Source organism: Apodemus sylvaticus, chromosome 3 (genome assembly GCF_947179515.1).
Source record: "Apodemus sylvaticus chromosome 3, mApoSyl1.1, whole genome shotgun sequence".
In the NCBI taxonomy this organism is placed as follows: Eukaryota; Metazoa; Chordata; class Mammalia; order Rodentia; family Muridae; genus Apodemus; species Apodemus sylvaticus.
This window is the reverse complement of record NC_067474.1, coordinates 164,160,505-164,172,523: the sequence shown is the minus strand read 5'-3', so window position 1 is coordinate 164,172,523 and position 12,019 is coordinate 164,160,505. Positions and strand designations below refer to the sequence as shown.

General features: G+C 47.4%; 1 protein-coding gene across 1 annotated transcript in view; it reads left to right on the top strand.

Moving 5' to 3' along the window:
- Pex14 (peroxisomal biogenesis factor 14) overlaps positions 1-12,019 on the top strand; it is a 139,693-nt gene that overhangs the window by 102,524 nt on the left and 25,150 nt on the right. The gene's annotated exons all lie outside the window — the stretch shown is intronic.

Genomic DNA, 12,019 nt, shown 5'->3' with positions numbered 1-12,019 from the left:
AAAAAACTAACTATCCTCTATTCTGTGCTGCTTACATCAGATACAGTGTTTTGATTTTTATTTTGTTTTTTGACATAGTGTTTCTCTTTATAGCCCTGGCTGTCCTGGAACTCACTCTGTAGACCAGGCTGGGGGCTTGAATGCACAGAGATCTACCTACCTCTGCCTCCCAGTTCTGGGATTAAAGGTGTGCACCATCCTGACAAAATTTTTAAATTTTTTTTATATTTTTATTTTCTATATTCTTTGTTTACATTCTAAATGATTTCCCCTTTCCCAGATCCCCCCTCCCCATATGTCCCATAAACCTTCTTCTCTCCACCCATTCTCCAATCATCTCCCTCCTTTTTCTCTGTCCTGGTACTCCCCTCCAACGCTAGATCAATCCTTTCAGAATTTTTTAATTTTTAAAAACACCTTTGGATTTGAGACAGTGTCTCATTCTATATTCCAGGCTTAACTGGAACTCACTATGTAGCCCAGACTTAACCTTAAAATCACAGCAGTCCTCCTGCCTCAGCCTCCCAGGTGCTACAATTACAGGTGTGGGCCACCACACCTGGCTCAGTCACATCTTTTATGTAATGGCATGTAAAGATTAAAAATACAGTACTGGAAGGAGATAATGCCATGCAGACACCACAGGAAACCTAACACTGGTGTCAGATATGATGGTCTTAAACCGAAACCAAAGGAAGAAAGAAGAGAGAAGTTTTAGGATGACTGTAGCTGTATCTGGATCTAACGGCATAAGCGGGAGGGAACTGATTCCCTCTAGGGAAGCCTGAGTGGCCCGGCAGGGTGCTGGTGTGAGCCACCATCCTCCAACCAGTCAGGATCCTAACATGCGCTTGACAACTAATCGTATCAGTACAGAACAACGGCACCTGGTACCGACACAGAAGCCTCTGCCAAAAGGTGTCTAACCTCAGCTTGGAGGTCCCGGGGAGATGCTGCACACGTACAGGTTGCATCCCAGGGCTCTTTGGTGGTGTTTTTTGTTGGAGGACTTGTTCAGTAGGAGACAGTTGCGTAGGTCATGGTGCTCCCCCTCACAGATCCCATCAAGCAGAGTGGCGGTGCTCTGCAGATGTGCTCTGAGAACATATTAATTTCATCTAAGATTTATTATCTCAAGTTATGTGTATATGTGGTTGTCTCTGTGTGTCTGTACGAGTGAACACCTGTGAGTGCACGCACCCACGGAAGCTAGAGGATTCAGATGGCCTCAGAGCTGGGAACTGAACTTAGGTCCCCTGCCAGAGCAGTATGTGCTCCTAACTGCTGAGCTATCTCTCTAACCCCATATTAACTCATTTTAATTACAATAGCAAGATAAGATATAAAATTGTGTATACCACATTGTCATATATGTATACATGTGTAAATACACATGCTTTTTTACATAAAAGCTAGTACCTGTGATTTTTTTCTAAATGATGTAACAGTGTGAGCAGGTCTCTGTAAGCCTCGTGTATTATTAGAATTTTGTACCATGAGAGTTAAAAACAATTACAAAAAGTTCCTTAGAAGGACACTAAGTCAACCCCGTGTAGTCATATCTCCCACCAGATAGCACTGTGGACTCTACATATGGCTGCCAGGAAGCAAGGAGGAGAGATGGCCTACGTGGAGGGCCACAGACTGTGAGGGCAGATGGGAATGAGGGTATGAAGAGTCAGCAGATTCAAACCTCTCCTCACGCCGCCTGTCAGGCTGGACACCCGTCAGACAGAATGGCAGTCCCTTCCTGGCTGTTGATGTGCAGCCGCGCACTCCCCACCCTGCTTTCCTTTTTGCGTCGCTGGGGATTGAGCCCGGGGTCTGGTATGTGCTGGGCAGGCTCTACCCAGTGAGCTGTGCTCCCCTCTCCACACGTAACACCGTGGCTCCTTCTCCATAGAGGTGGGGCTTGCTGTGACTGTAGTATCAGCCCTTCATGTGTTGTAAACATTTAAGTAATACCCCATTTTTGAAATGTACCACAGATCTTATAATCATTAATTTTTGGACATTTCCTTTGTTTAATGCCGTGTTACTTAATGAGGTGTAGGGTCTCATGCAGACCAAGCTGGCCTCAAACTCCCCGGGAGCCCAGAGGACCTCAAGCTCTAGTTCTCACTCGCAGGCTGTGTGCGGGGATAGCAGGCTGGCTCTACCACGGCCAGCTCGCGGCTTTGTTTTTCCCTTTGTATGGAAACCATGAAGGCTGGGAACGCAGCTCATGGCGATGTGCTTACCTACTATGCGTGAGGCCCTGAGTTCAAGCTGCAGTTCTAGAAAAAATAGAATGACAAACCATCTTGGACCATACTGTTTTGTTATAGTACTATGTCTTGAAAGTAAGATCATTGAGTCAGAAAGTATGACCATTTTTAGAAAACTATTTTTTTTATATTTATTATATGTGAGTACACTGTAGTTGTCTTCAGACACTCCAGAAGAGGGCGTCAGATCTAGTTACAGATGGTTGTGAGCCACCATGTGGTTGCTGGGCTTTGAACTCAGGACCTTCGGAAGAACAGTCGGTGCTCCTAACCACTGAGCCATTTCTCCAGCCCCCTTTAGAAAACTGTTGAGGTGGCCTGCCAGCTCCTTCAGAAGCTTCTCTGCTTGCTCTGCATTGCAAACAACATTGTGTAAAAATGTTTTTAACTTCAAAATAGTCAGAGTGAACCTCACCAGTGCGGTTGATGGTAGGTTTAAGTTGGGGACCTTATTCCTGAGCAAGATTTCGAGTTGCCTCCCCTTTGGCTGTAGATCCAAGGACAGGAATCCAGGCCAGGTTCCGGCCCTGCCTCGCACTGGGCTCCTCCCCCGGGGGCTGAAGAGAATGCATTACCACATGCGCTTGAGCTACACACATAGAAGACGACAAAATAATTTATATATTGACCTGTTAGGACATTAAGTGTTTTAATGTGTTCATAAAAGCTTCATGGTGAGGTCTTTTTAAAATGATGTTGGGAACCTGGCCATTTTAAATTTGGGGAAGTAAGCTGAATATCAGATAATAAACCTTTCTTTCAATTATGGATTTAAGACTCAGGATGTGAAAAAAATCCTGAAGGAACACTTGTGGCACTCAGCCGGGTGACTGAAGGCTGTGACGAGGCTTTCCTTGAGGGATGGTGGTGGCCGCCTTGGCCTGTGTCCCCAGTGGACTTGCTCCACCACATCAGGTCATCTCGAGGAACAAGATGGCTACCCCCTTGTCCAAATGTTTGCTTTATTGCAGTGGTAGAAACATTTCTACTGGCCAAGCAAATATTTAGAGCTGAAAGAAACATTGGGGTAGGCAGGATGTGTCAAAATCAGGCAGGTGTCTGTCTTTTAAGATCACATTTTTAAAAAGGCTCCCTTAGAGTTGTCTGCAGCAGCCGCAGTGGGTTAATGGAAAGCTTTGAAACGTGGTCTTGTTCTGGCCTCAGGGCCTAGGCCAGCTCTGCACCTTTTTCTGGCTTGTTTTTTTCTCTTTTATAAAACAGAGATAACCATTCTAAAGTGTTGAGGATCAAAGTTTTTATGTTATTCCTTCTAGACAGTCTCTTTTAAAAATTAATTTATCCAGCCAGGCATGGTCGTGCATATTTCTGATCTCCGTATTCCAGAGGCTGAGGCAAGCGGATTTCTGTGAGTTCAAGGCCAGCCTAGTCTGCATGGTAAGTTTCAGACCAAGAGGGTTGCATTAGAGACCCCGCTGAAAAAACTAAAACAAACAACCAAAAAAACAAAAAACCCGCCGGGCGGTGGTGGCGCATGCTTATAATCCCAGCACTCTGGGAGGCAGAGGAAGGTGGATTTCTGAGTTTGAGGCCAGCCTGGTCTACAGAGTGAGTTCCAGGACAGCCAGGGCTACACAGAGAAACCCTGTCTCGGAAAAAAAAAAAAACAACAACAAAATAAAAGTTAGCTTGTCTGTGTGAATAAAATGCATTTTATATATATATATATCTCAAAATTCACAAGGGCATGCAGTAGAAACCCTTTAGTCTTTTCCCAGCTGATGGTTCCTCTCCATGAGAACCCACGTTTCCAGTTCCCATCCCTTCTTTTTCTGTGTTATGCATAGTCACGACTAAGTACATGTGTGTGCCTGCGTGTAGACCTCTGCAGCTTTTCTGTTTACAAATCATTTACACCTTTTTACATCTTTTTAACTGATACAGAAACATTTTCCATTTTTTGTTTTTATTTTAAAGCTTTAAAAAAGGACTTACTGTTTTGTGATTTGTGTGTGTGTGTGTGTATACACCCATGAGTCTATAAAATGGCGTCAGATCCACTGGGGCTAGAGTTATAGGCAGTTGTGAGCTGCCTGACATGGGCGCTAGGAACTGAACTCAGGTCCTCTGCAAGAGCAGTGTGCATTCCTAACCAGCGAGCGCCCCACCCCCATCCCACAGGCACACACCTTTTTTTTTTTTTCCCCTTTTTAAGGCAGGGTCTCACTGTGTGTGTGTGTTTGTGTGTGTGTGTATGTGTATCACAGGGTGGTCTGGAACTCATCATGTATTCCAGGCTGATCTCAAATTTTAGGTAGACCGCTAGCTTCTACCTCTGGAGTATGGGATTACATTACATGAGCCACCATGTCCAGCTTCATATATTCTTAAGTTGCGCATATATATAGGATCTCATATTGTATTTTCAACTGTGTGTGCATTGTGTAATATTCAGATCCGGGTAACTTCTCTGTCTCCTTACATAATCGTATCTTTATAGTGAAAGCATTCGAGCTCATCTCTTCCAGCTTGAGAAAATGCAGTGTATCATTCCTTACCTGTGAGGACCAGCTGTGCTCTCGGAACTGTTTGCCCTATAGTATGGCTGCAGCTAAGACCCCTCAGTCAGTGTGCAGCGTCTTATATCCTGACTATCCCTTTTCCTTTTCCTCTTTTGTGGGAATTTGTTCTAAGACTTTGCCATTGAAGATGTGCTGTGCTGGGCTCTCCAGGCTGTCCCCTCACCCTGGGATAGTGTGGGAAGCCTCTCGTGGGGTGCGGGAGTGGGGACGGGTGAGTCACTACTCCTGTGAGCTATGAGGTGGGCTCAGTATACAGCCTTGGCTGGAACTTGCTGTGTAGATCAGGCTGGCATCAACTATCAGACTTGCCTGCCGCTGCCTCCCCGCTATGGGGATCGAAGTCACCATGGCTTGTTTCTGTGGGGTTTTTGTTACTTTATTTGTTTATTCTTCCTGAGGAAGGGAGGATGGGATAGACCCCCCACACACACACCAGAGCGTCAAGTCAAGGGTTTCTTGCCTTTGTTTTATTCCTGCTCTGGTGAGTTGCTGTTGTTTAAAGGGCAGACAAGGGGCCGGAGAGATGGCTCAACGCTTCAGAGCTCTGTCTGCTCTTCCAGAGGACCCAGGGTTAATTCCCAGAGCGGATATTGTGGTTCACACATTTTGTAACTCTGTTCTTGGTATCCACCAGTGCCTTTCTCTGGCCTCCATGTGTAGTGTGTGCACGTGGTGCAAACATACTAGCAGGTAAAATACTTACTTGCACATGTAAAATGAAAAGCAACTCTAAAAAGGCAGGTGAGGGGCTGGAGCTACGGCTCAGCGGCTCAGAGGCCCGGCTGTCCTGACGAAGGGCTGAACGATGGCTCTCAAGTGTCTAACTCCAGTTCCAGGGGTTCCGCGGCCCTCCTCTGTGATCTCTGCAGACCGTGCATATGGTGCACGCGCACACACTCAGGTGAAATGCATACACACAGCAAACAAACAACTGTCACAGTCTCTTCTGAAATGGGTAAGTTTAAGTGTTGCTAAAGTGTTTATTATTTGGACGTTCCCACATTTATAAAATCTCACCAGGCCTTGGGCTTGTAAATAATTGTACTTCCCCTGGCTTGTGAAGAGGCTGCCTCAGCTGCCTCAGCCTATTGCTAAAGACCTACATGTTAGAGGCTGTCCTCTGTGACAGGAGCAGTCTGTAATTCTCCAGAATTGATGGCAGACATCAGAAGTAACCCTTCTTTTTGTTACTCTTCAGTATAGCCAGAGAGGGATTAAAAGGAAAGTGGGGGCTGTCTTTAGACTGTACAGATCAGAAATAGACATCATGGTTGCTGCCTGGAGCTCCGCTCGGTCTTTCACGCAGAGGTCCCAGTGTGTATAACACGGAGGGCAGCTCCCTTCCGTCTTGTTCAGTAGGTATACTGCTCCCCAGAGGCACTCAATAAATTTTATAGAAAGTTCCCTCCTTATGTGAAGGCGCTAAGCCCGGTGTTGCTGTTATAATTTAGGGCTCCAAGAGAGTACATCTGCCTGTGAAATAACCTGCCAAAAGTGTACAGAAACTTTTGATCTCGGTTAGTTTGCCTGTGTCATTGTACTGCTGAGCTCTAAGCCCTCTGACCCCAGCCTGTTTGCTTTGAAATTAAAGCCCCGACTGGCATTTAGTTCACGGCTTGAATGGTCCTCCTGTGTGCTGTGTTAGTGGGGGCTTCTGAGCTTGCCTGCTGATTTTCTGGTTTTGGCCACTAACTTCTGAGAGTTCCACACCTAGTTGTGGCCAAGTGTCCACAGCTCCTCTCTCCTCAAGGACCCTCTTCCTTGACACAAGGAAAGCAGCCCCATCTTGTCTCCTGCTAGGTCTTGTAGTCTGTAAGCCGGCAGTGAAATACGCGGTGTACTGGCTTCTTACTAGTGATTTACTGGGAGAGGCGCCTGCCCGGGAGACCGGTGTCCTCACGCCTTTGCTTAGTTTCTTGTACATTTGATATATTTAAAGGATGTATTGTCTTTATGGTTCACTGGGATAAGGAAGGGATGGGTGCAAGTTTTAATGAGAGGTCTGAGCTCTCTGTGCTGAGATGAGAATTACATTTGTGGGTAAATATCTTTCTTTCCCTGGGTGGCAGGAGGCAGTGTTTTGCTGTTTCTGAAGCAGCCTTTCTACGGAGCATGTTCAGAAGGATACTGAGGGAGCATCCAGTTTCAGGGTATCAGGAGCAACTTTTCATTCAGAGCAGTGATACTTAGAACTGTTTTTCTCAAAAACTGGTTCTTGCTGCTTGGGGAATAGTTATCAGCAGAGAAGAAAGCTTTGGCTTATTTGCTTAATATTTTAACCTAGCAGATTAGACAGGTTGGGGAGCTGGGGGAGGGGATAAGAGAGTGGGTGGGGTGGCCCCATAAACAAGGTGATATATAATATTTTTTTTGTTCTCCTTTTAAATAAATACCGATCAGCTTTATGTTCAGAGACAATAGGAGCCGTTGGCTTAAATTTGCAGTTTACTGTATTTATGGCTGTAATATCAAGGTGCTGCCGTCGTAATTTCATGCCCCAATGAGAAGAGCAAGGTCGAAGCAAATGCTTCCATCGGCATCTGCTAGCACACTAACTCATAAACAAGGCCCGGCTGGATCAGGTGGCACGGAATAATACAGGCTAATGAAATACAGCACAGCTTTCCATTACTGTTAGTTTTTACAGTGTCGTCATTACGTGTAATTTATGTTTAAAAAATTCAATTTTATACAAGGCACTGGGAAATAGGGGTCCACAGGTCATCCAACGACTTTTAGAGGCTCCAAGAGTCCTTATTGTACTCTACTGTTCCAACAAAATGTTAATAAAATAAAATAAGAATACTTTTCTCCTTTTCCCTCCCTGAACCCATTCCGAGGGAGTTGATTTTTCTTTTAATTTGGGGAATATCTTTAGCCAGCTGTCTTCCTGTCTCGTGCCTCCCGGAATGTGCCAGGCAGATGACTGGCTGTGCTCTGAGAGAGGTGACCCTGCTCAGCCTCAGAGTCTCGGTTGACTCAGAAGCAGAGGGGCTGTGGACTGAGGAAGATGATCTGAGTTCTGGGTCCTTCGCTGCTACCCTTGGCTGTTGGCCTGGGGTTTGCACCCTCCCCCTCCATGTTTGTCTCATGCTCTACAGTTTGATTATAAAGCTTTGTCCAGACGGGAAGGGGCTGCCGGGGTTTGTTACCTCGCATATTTTCAAACCATTCCTAGCCCTTCTGTCTTGGTTGCTTGCCCTGCACAGTGCAGAGAACACTGCTGTCGCCTGTCAGGTTTCTGTTTCCAGAGTCAGGCCCTGAGCTGTGCCCAGCAGGCACTGTAATCAGTGTGGAGTTGCTTGTTCTCAGAAGTCCTTGTGTAGCCAGACCCACAGGAAACCATCAGCCTGATGGGAAAGGACATGGGCATCGCACACACACACACACACACACGCACGCACACGCACACGCACACACACACACACACCAGACACACACTCGCACTCACATACACACTTGCACACGCACACAGGCACCATCTTTGGCTTTTGTTTGCTCTCTAATAGAAATCTTTAGGAAAAGAAAGCAGACTGTTTATCTGCTAGGAGATAAAAATAGGGAGGTGTGAGTGTCCTGAGTGTGGTTCCGATGGCAGTGGAGCCCTTCTGTGGTCACTGCCAAGCTGCTCCTTCTCTGTTCTTTTAAAGGCAGCCCTCCAGGGAGAAGAACTCCATGGTCTTGTATCTCCACAGGGGCAGCAGTGGTAACTTCCTGATGTTTTGGGAAGTAGTTTGGAGAGAACCAAGAGAGCAGGAAAGGTGCTGGGGACCTTGGAGGGCTTTGCAGATTAGGCAGCCCAGCTTTGCAGGCGAGGTGGCATTCTCTGGGCCCAGCCCAGCCCCTGGCCACTGCTCTAGTTCTTTCCCTGAGAGAGTGAGTGGACAGGACTTTGTTAGAGTTATTCTTTACTAGTAGTAGATGGTAGGGTGGGAACTCTAGAAGAATCACCCACGGTAGAAGGGAAGTTACTGGGAGAAGTAAAATGCGAAGTCCTAGTGGTGTCAGATAACAACGGTCGACCCTTAGCTAAGAGGAAAGTGTAGCCTCATCAGAATGAACGCACTCTTCCTAAGGCAGACAGGGAGGAGCAGGAGGCTTGCTTGCTGCCTGCAGGAGGGCAAGTCCTCTGCTCTCCGTTCTGTTCAGCCATCGCTCAGTCCCTTTGCGATTAGATTATTCCTCACAGATAGCAATCAACTGGAAGGAAGTGTGTGTGTCTAATTTGCATGAGATTATTTAAAACAACAACAACAAAAAAGGTCTGCATTAGTCAGGGTGATGGTAAACAGCGCAGAGAGATGCCTTTATAATATAGCCGTTGCCTTCCTTGGCTTTCAGAGCCAAATATAATTCACTTACAATTGGCACTTTCCTTCATTATTCCTTTTAACCTTTTGGATTCTGCAAGGTCTCAATCAGAGATCTGCATTGTTTATCTGGTGGGGAGGGCAGGGCATCTGGATGTCTGTGCGTGGGTCCTAGAGGGAGGGTCGTCTCTGTACCAGGAGTCAGTTGCTGGGTAGATGGCTAGTCTTGATCCAGAGAGAAGTGACCAACTCCACGTGGTCTTCTTACACTTAGCTCTGTAAATAGAGTCCTGAAACTCGCCAGAGCTGCCAGAGGGAGGGCGGGGATGGGGGTGGGGAGAGGGGGTGGGGAACACAGTGCTGGTCTCTGAGGGACGTCTGGGGCAGGTGAAGTCAGGATGCCATGCTTATCACTCTAGCGCTGGTAAAATGTTGTCCAGTTCCCATTTGCAGGTCTGAGGAACTGGGATTGGCTGTCATCTACAGGTAGGGTCCAGGGTGCCATGGGAGAAAGGAGTTTAATCCTTCTAAACCTTGATAGGCTTAAGAGTGACGTTCCCATCTCATGTTTGTAACTCTGGTCGCCGCTGTTCTCCAAGATAAGTTGGTCTAGGTGGTCTTCACCACACCCCGGGAATGGTTGGGATAATACTCCAGAATTATGTTCTCTCTCTCTCTCTCTCTCTCTCTCTCTCTCTCTCTCTCTCTCTCTCTCTCTCTCTCTCCTTTCTTAAGAAAAATGACTCGTTTATTGAAACTAAATCAAGCCCCTGACTTTCTTGGAGAACTAGGTATGTTGGAATTGCAGCCAGTGTGGAGTTACAGCATCAAATGAGAAGCAAGATCCCGGAAAGAAGCGCTGATGGTGTTTACTCCACCGCCTCACTGGTGGGCTCGTCCGTCTGTCCATAGGGATGCAAGCTGTGTTTTATTAGGAAAACTGTCTTGGTAGAAGCGTGGGGCCAGAGGGCAGAGCAGCTGGCGGAGGGTCCTGTTCTTTTAACCAGCGCCAGCCTGCGAGGCTGAGGCGCAGCCTGCGACTTGCTGTATATTTCCCCAGCGTTAAGCATTATCGTACTTGTTTATATTTGAAAGAGCCAGAGGGAAATGAGAGTGCAACTGAATGCTCCTTTTGGGAGAATCAGCCTCATTTGCAGCCAGCAGCTGACAAGGCACATGATCCATCCGCCAGGTTCAGAGAACTCCGCGGTGTACCAGTGACCAGCAGACAGTGCTGATGCTGCTTCCTGTGCTCTGCAGCAGACCCGCGAGCTGGCTCCCAGGCTTGGAGAGTATGCCCCTCCTATTTAGGAAGAGCAGTCAGCAGTGACTGGCAGGTGAACGAGCCCAAGTGGCCTGGGCTCTAGGGAACCGTGTCCTCCAGTTTTGCCATGTCCTCCAGTTTGCTTGTCTGTCTGTCCTATTCCTGGTCTGGGGAGAAGAAACAATGAACTGCAGCCCATTGGGGCAAGCTGTGGCAAGAAGTGGGGCTGCCTTGCCCAGTGCTGTCCGAGACGCTGTTGCGGTATCCCCAGCCTCTACCCAGGGATGCCGACCGACAGACCAACAGATCGACAGACCGACAGACCCACCCGCAGCAATGCTTGCTTGCTTCTGCCTGGTTCCTGTGTGTGAAGAGGAAGTCCTGTTGCTGCGTGAAAGAAACGAGCTCAAGGGCCACTTTGCAGAATTGAGGCACTTCCTTGACCATTCGAGGTGGGGCGTGAAAAGTCTGAGGAGTGGCCAGCGTTGAGTAAGGCCAGTATGGTCCCGGCCGAGCTGTGCTCTAAAGCACTAATGTACACCATGAGCCCCCAGGCACAGCGTGCGAGGCACAGCATGCGAGGCGGCACACTTTGAAGATGCTGATCCTCAGACCCGCCCTGGGCTTCATCCACCCCCAGGGGCAAGTATACCATACTGTGGCCTCTAATGGAGAGAGAGCTGCCGACCAGATGTGGAAAAGCTCTTGGCCCTGCTTTAAAAGCTCTGTGTTGTGGCTCTACTGGATATTGGGATTCCCGGAACAGCCTGGACCAGCTGAGTTGTCTTCTGCACGCTGGCAGTGACCTCTCACCTGCTTTCCCACCCCCGGCAATAGATCTCTGTATGCACCATTGCTTCCTGAGTGGGCCCTGTAGGAATCCCATTACAAGCCTGGACTCCACACCCCACTCCTACCCCAGTCACCCAGTCGGCCTCAGGCCCTTTGAGAGCCTCTCTGCTCCCAGCCTGCTGGGTTAGGAGCCTGGACTTTCACTGGCTTTCCCTTCCTTCTTGGAAAGTCCTTTCCACATGCTATAACCACTGCAGATGGCGCCCTGCGATTTCCTGATGCCCCGTGTGCAGTGTAGTTTAGAGCGTTGGAGGATTGAAAAGGGGGAGGGGGGGAAACTAGCCAAAGGCGATCCAGGCAGCCTGGGATAGGCTGGAGCAATAGTCATCCAAAAGCGTGGGCCCGGTCTCGTTTTGATCTGTTTTCTTGTTTTATTTTCTTCTTTACATTCTATATCCCATTCATACTAATCACAGTCAGTCCTGATTTTTCTTTTTATTTCTGCATTTGTCATAAAATAAAGCAAATTATTCCCGTCTTCGGAAACGATCTAGACTAATTAGTCGTCTCACCCAATAATTAGTTTTTTGTTTCCCTGTCTGTTTTCGTGCATTATTGTTAGTTTTTTCCCCTCTTTTTTTAACACCATTACAGATTAAAATGAGCCACATTTGCAGTTGATGGTATCTGTTTTCGGGGGAAGAATGGAGAATTGCAGCACGGAGCGACTTCAAAAGCAGCAATAAACTCAAGGATAAATTAAGGAAATTGAATGAGCCACATTTGGAAGCAGTGTTGAGGCTAATATTCTGTCGCTTAAGGTTAAATTGCGACAGAGAGAGGTTC